The sequence below is a fragment of the Dryas octopetala genome, chromosome 4, assembly GCF_963921425.1.
Source record: "Dryas octopetala chromosome 4, drDryOcto1.1, whole genome shotgun sequence".
In the NCBI taxonomy this organism is placed as follows: domain Eukaryota; kingdom Viridiplantae; phylum Streptophyta; class Magnoliopsida; order Rosales; family Rosaceae; genus Dryas; species Dryas octopetala.
In genome coordinates this window covers 20,021,322-20,027,508 of record NC_141369.1, presented here as the reverse complement: position 1 = coordinate 20,027,508, position 6,187 = coordinate 20,021,322, and the positions used below count along the sequence as shown (strand labels likewise).

The following is a 6,187-nucleotide window of genomic DNA, read 5'->3' as shown; positions in this document are numbered from 1 at the left end:
TGATGGTGATGAAAAGCTGAGCTGAGAAGCTTGTTTATATATATGATTAATTTATTATGTACCATGCATGCAGGTGACGTCATGCCTTTGCTGGCAGAGCAGTACCATACATTTCAACTAATTGACTAAAGATTGTGTCATTGTCTTGCTTTTGCTTTAGATAATTCTTATGAGGTTGAAGATTCATATTAGTGATTAGTTGACTACAAGTATTCAAATTGATTTTGGCCTTAAAATAGTCTTCAAATGAATGAAAGTAATGAACACTTCCACATTTGTGGGTCTGTGGCTTTATATGACTTATAACCAGACATAATAAGTTCATGAACAGTAATGCTAGGTACTTCAAAATAAATTTCAATCACTGCTTCAGATATTAATTAATTCATATGACAGTATATGTCTTATTTGATGATATATCAGTCTAAATATAAATAGCTCAATGAAGAAAAACTCCACATATTTCACAAACGATGTATTCTATTTTAACTTGATTGTGAATTTTTTGGTCATAAAAAGAACTTGATTGTGACTTTTTGTTTCCTTGATATTATTGAATTGTAAATGCATGCATTTTGTTCACAATACACCGAACTAAGAAAAAATAAAGTTGCACTTACTAAGTATAGCTGTTCTTAAAAAAAAGTGATACTAAAGACACTAACTATAATTTTAATTTTATAAATTTCAAATTGATATGAAAGTTTTTTATTTTTTTATTCTTAGGCCCACTATGAGCATGGGTGAATCTATCAAATGGCAAATGGGTTAATTTAATGTAAACTGAGCATCCGAGACCTTGAGCTCAGTGCAGTCCTTGTTCTGCTGATCGTGAATGGTTTGGAGGTGGAGCATGAACCCAAGAAACCCTGCGTTGCACGTGAAGAATTGTCCTAATATATAGGGATTAATGCCATTTTGCTCCCCAGACTATGACACTTGTATCAGTTTGCTCCCCAGACTATTAATTTAGAAAAATAAGGACCTTGACTTTGTCAATTTAGCCAATTTAGGATATTCCGTCAATTTATCAAGCAAAATTTAGCAACAAATAAAAGAGGAAAAATTATGCATGAGAAAAAAATGATAAGATCTAATTGGAAGGGACCATTTTGCCCTCAAAGATTTGGATAAAAAATGTGTAAAGTGACAAAAAAACCTCAATTGGCAAAATTGAAAAAGTCAGAGTCCTTAATTTTCCAAATTAGAAGTCTGGGGAGCAAACTGATACAAGTGTTATAGTCGGGGGAGCAAAATGGCATTAATCCCTAATATATATGAACTTTCAACGTGAAGAATTGTCCTAATATATATGAACTTTCAACCTCGTAAGGATTATCTAAAGCAAAAGTTTTGTTTTGGCCAAATCTAAAGCAAAAGCTTGACTTGGGACAATGACCCAATCTTTAGTCAATTAATTGAAATGTTTGGTTCTGCTCTGCCAGCAAAGGCATGACGTCACCTGCATGCTTGGTACATAATAAATTAATCATATATATAAGGACAATACTTGCCTTCTGAGGAACTCCTCAATCCTGTCTACGTGGCACAATTACAGCCCTCATCTCTTTTTTTAACCAAACAACCTTTAACCCCAGCCAAAAAAACCTTTAACCCAGCCCCGGCGACCCCCCCACCTGCCCCCTCTCTTTCCCTGCGCCGGCAACTCCCCCTCTCTTTCCCTGCTCCGGCGAGCTCCCCCTCTCTTTCCCTGCGCCGGCGACCTCCCCCCTCTCTTTTGGGTTCAAGTTTTTTTTTTTGGCTGGGGTTAAAGATTTTTTGGTTTAAAAAAAAAAAAAGAGATGAAAGGTTGTAATTTTGCCACGTAGACAGGGACTGAGGAGTGCCTCAGACCATGGTTTGAGGCAAGCATTGTCCTATATATTATTGATTAGTTGACTACTTGCCAAATTGATTTTGGCCTTCAAAGCTAGTCGTATTCAAATGAATGAAAATAATTAATGAACACTTCCTCATTAATTTGTGGGTCTGTGGCTTTATATGACTTATAACCAGACATAATAAGTTCATGATAATTTGTGGGTCTGTACGTGGCTTTATATGACTTATAATGCTACGTACTTCAAAATAAATTTCAATTACTACTTCAGATATTAATTGATTCGTATGACAGTATATGATCGGTCCTAATTTAGATAAGTCAATGAAGAAAAACTCCACACGTACACACACACACACGCAATGTCTTATTTTAATTTTCACAAACGATGCTATTTTAACTTGATTGTGAATTTTTTGGGCATAAAAAGAACTTGATATATTGTGACTTTTTGTTTCCTTGATATTATTGAATTGTAAATGCATGCATTTTGTTCACAATACACCGAATTAACTAAGAAAAAAAAGTTGCACATATTGAGTATAGCTCTTTTTCAAAAAGAGTGATACTAGAGACAATAATTATAATTTTATAAATTTCAAATTAATATGACAATTTTTTTCTTTTTAATTTTTAGGCCCACTAAAAAATTGAGATGATTATTTTTTTAGTTTTAGGCCCCCTATGCACATTTGTCAGTTCTCACTAATAAGGAAAAGATCATTAAGAAATTTTGATCCTTAGTTAGTGGCTTTAAGTAATATATATAAATTACTTCCCCATCCTTCCTATAATGCATATTAACTTCCACGCTCAATTCTGATTTCTTCACCATCTCAAACGCATTTACTTGCTGCTCTGCGTACATCAGCCACGTGGCAACCGGCACATCATACCACATGCTCTCGAGTATGGAATTCCAACCACAGTGGGACATGAACCCTAGCCTCCGACTGCCAAGTGGGCCAAGATGTCCACTTGCGGGGCCCACCCTATGACCTTTCCTATCCCAGCCGTCCGATCCAGAAATCCTTCCGGCAAGACTCTTTCCAGATTCGCATAGTCGCTTGGGGATCCCATCTTGCCCTTTGGTGGGGGCTGGCGTAGGGACCACAGGAACCGGAGGCCACTGTGCTCCAGCGCGGACGCTATCTCTTTAGCCTGGGCCCCACCAAAGCTTCCCATGCTACCAAAGCACAGGAGCACCACAGACGATGGAGGCTGATGATCAAGCCACTCCAAGATATCAGACTTGTGTGTGGCCTTGTCCGAACCCACTTGGTCACTACATCACTCTTGTTCAATATGGGTCCCACCGGGTACACCGGTGGGGTTTTACCATCGGAAAGAGAATGAAGGGCATGTGATTCCAGATCCATGAACGTGTTTACCAATATACCCTTGGTTTCTCTAAACCTTCTAAACCTTCTGGCATAGTGGAGGAATTGGGTGGCGCCATCCTTCTCCAGAAGCACGCTAGATAACACTGTAGTAGGCAAGGGGTTGACAAAACTCGGCAGGTTCAACTCAGCATCCGAGACATTGAGCTCAGTGCAGTCCTTGTTCTGCTCATCGTGAATGGTTTGGAGATGGAGCATGAACCCAAGAAACCGTGCGTTGCACGTTAAGAACATGTAGGTAGGAACCCCAAATTCATTGGCAACATCTATCATGCTCATGCAGAACATGTCGATGACAAACCCAGCAAGCCTCGGCTTGGACTCGGTGAGCTTGGTGACAGCATCTTTAACTTGGGGTTTGTGATTTTCAATGAATCGCTTGATGAAGTTGCTGGGGCTAATGCCTTGTGTCTCTACGTTGACTCCTGGAAGGTTGATGAAGCTGATACGTTTTGACATGGAAGAGGTGGCAAGGGACTCTGTGTAGGCATCACTGCCGTTGTAGTCAAAGGTAGCTTCATGATGAGCACTGTGATGAAAAGTTGGTCATCTCGAGCTACTAGGAGCTTTGCAATCTCAACCGTTGATACAAGGTGGCCAACACCTGGGAATGGGATAAATACTAGCTCTACTGCACCTTTCTTCTTGATTTGGAAGATTTTTATGTGTGTATGTAATGTTGATGGTGGTAATGAAAAGCTGAGCTGAGAAGCTTGTTTATATATGATTATGAACCATGCATGCAGGTGATGTCATGCTTTTGCTGGCAGAACATTAATGTCAACTAATTGACTAAAGATTGTGTCATTGAAGACCCAAGTCAAGCTTTTGGCCTTAGTAGTCGTATTCAAAATAAGGAAAATAATGAACACTTCCTCATTTGTGGGTCTGTGGTTCATGAACTTCAGGATAATTTTCAATTACTACTTCAGATATTAATTAATTCATATGACAGTATATGCCTTATCTGATGATCAGTCCAAATTTAGATAAGTCAATAAAGAAAAACTCCACACACACACACGCAATGTCTTACTTTTTCCCAATCGATGCTATTTTAACTTGATTGTGACTTTTCGTTTCCCTGGTATTATAATATTATATTGTAAATGCATGCATTTTGTTTGTTTGTTTGTTTTTTTGGTGTGGCCAAAACATGCTTTTTTTTTTGTTTTTTTTTTTGTGGTCAAAACATGCATTTTGTTCACAAATCACAATACACCGAAGTGAGGAAAAAAATTGCGTTTACCAAGTATAGCATTTTTCCAGAAAGAGTAGTTCTAGAGACGCTAATTATAATTATAATTTTATAAATTTTAAATTAATATGATAGTTTTCTATTTATTTATTTTTGGGGCGGATCTATAAGGGGCAAATGGAGTCAATTGACCCTATAAACCCATAAATTTCCCCTTAGAAACTTGACCGCATGGTTCATATATAGCTGCTTTTTATAGTTGCAAGTAGGGGTGGGTTCGGTACAGTAACCGTACAAAAACACGAATACTGAGTGCCGACCGATAGGGGCGGAGAGGAAGGTTTTGAGCTCCGACACCGTACCGACGGTGGACAGTTACTGAGTACTTCGGTGTCGGACGGTATTCGGTCGGTACTCTGCGTTATCGATGGATGTGGGTTGGTGGTGGTTGGTGGCTGTGGTTGAGCTTGCAAGTCGGAGCTCTCAGGCCAGAGCTCGCAGATCGCAGGAAGAAGAAGAAGAAGCTACACTAAAAACCAAATAAGCATGGTTGTGGTTAAGCTTGCAAGTCAGAGCTCGCAGCTACAGGAAGATGAAGAAGAAGAAGTTGCACCAAAAACCAAAGAAGCAAAGAAGAAGAAGAAAAAAAAAAAAAAAGCAAACTCGAAGCTGTATCGGTATATCGGTACTCTGACGGTTTGGGATTTCCAAAACGCCACCACCACCGAAAAGGGTCGGCTCAGAGGAGAACCACTGCCATGGGTTCAACATACTGCATTTTCGATTGTTTTTCGGCTCGGTGTCAGACGGTTCTTGGTAATTTTCAATTTCACAGTACAAAAACCTAGCCCTAGTTGCAAGGGTAAGGAAAGGTGTTCGTAAAAATGCCTAAAGAACAATGGAGCACTTGTTACTCACGTGTTTGAGAGGTAGTCTTTTTTTTATTTTTTTATAAACTTGAGCTCTCAGTCGCAACTGCTATCGCCCCCTAGCTCATTGAGTCATTATTGTCACCGTTGCTTCTCATTGACACTGAGTCGCTATCGTCGCCGCTTGCTTAGCCACCCTTAACTTGAAAGGTTTGTTTGTGTTCAATTTTTTATTTTTGTTTTTAATTATGATGGATTCTGAATATTAATTTATGGACCCTGATTTGATTTACTTGAGCCATATTCCCTGAGTTTTTGTTCATTAATATTTAATATATATTTTTTGTTTAAAATAAATATTTGAGAGCTTCTTAATATTGACCTCATAAAGAATGATGTTTGGATCTCACTGACTATGAACTTCTTTTATTTACAGACTGACATATCATCTGCTACATCATTTAATGACCAAAAATTTGAATAATAGTTGATACCTCTAGTTATTGGTCTAATATTATTCATTTCTTTCCACTCGATCTGTTTGAACTTGCCTCCAATTCGAATCTCTTTCCCTCAAATAAGAAAATCCATGCATGGTTTTCACATTCACTTGCACGGATCAAAAGAAGGAATAAGATGGGAAAATTCTTCTGAAGCAAAGTCAGATTTTATATATTAATTGGAAAAGAGAACATGCGACCACATATAATTAAAATTTCTAAAGAATTCTCATAAGAATGACGGCCTTTCCATATGTAATCTTAAAGTTGACTTCATGAAAAGTAATTATAACACATGCACTGGATTGAGAGTTAGAGAGAGTTTATATATTTAAGCTTTAATTTATGGAATTTACTTTTCTTTTTCTCCCCATCGTATT

At 38.0% G+C, this 6,187-nt stretch overlaps 1 pseudogene; it reads right to left on the bottom strand.

Annotated features, from left to right (window-relative positions):
* Positions 1-2,513: 2,513 nt before the first annotated feature.
* On the bottom strand, positions 2,514-5,609 carry LOC147287861 (UDP-glucose flavonoid 3-O-glucosyltransferase 6-like; annotated as a pseudogene).
* Between the last annotated feature and the right edge of the window lie 578 nt (positions 5,610-6,187).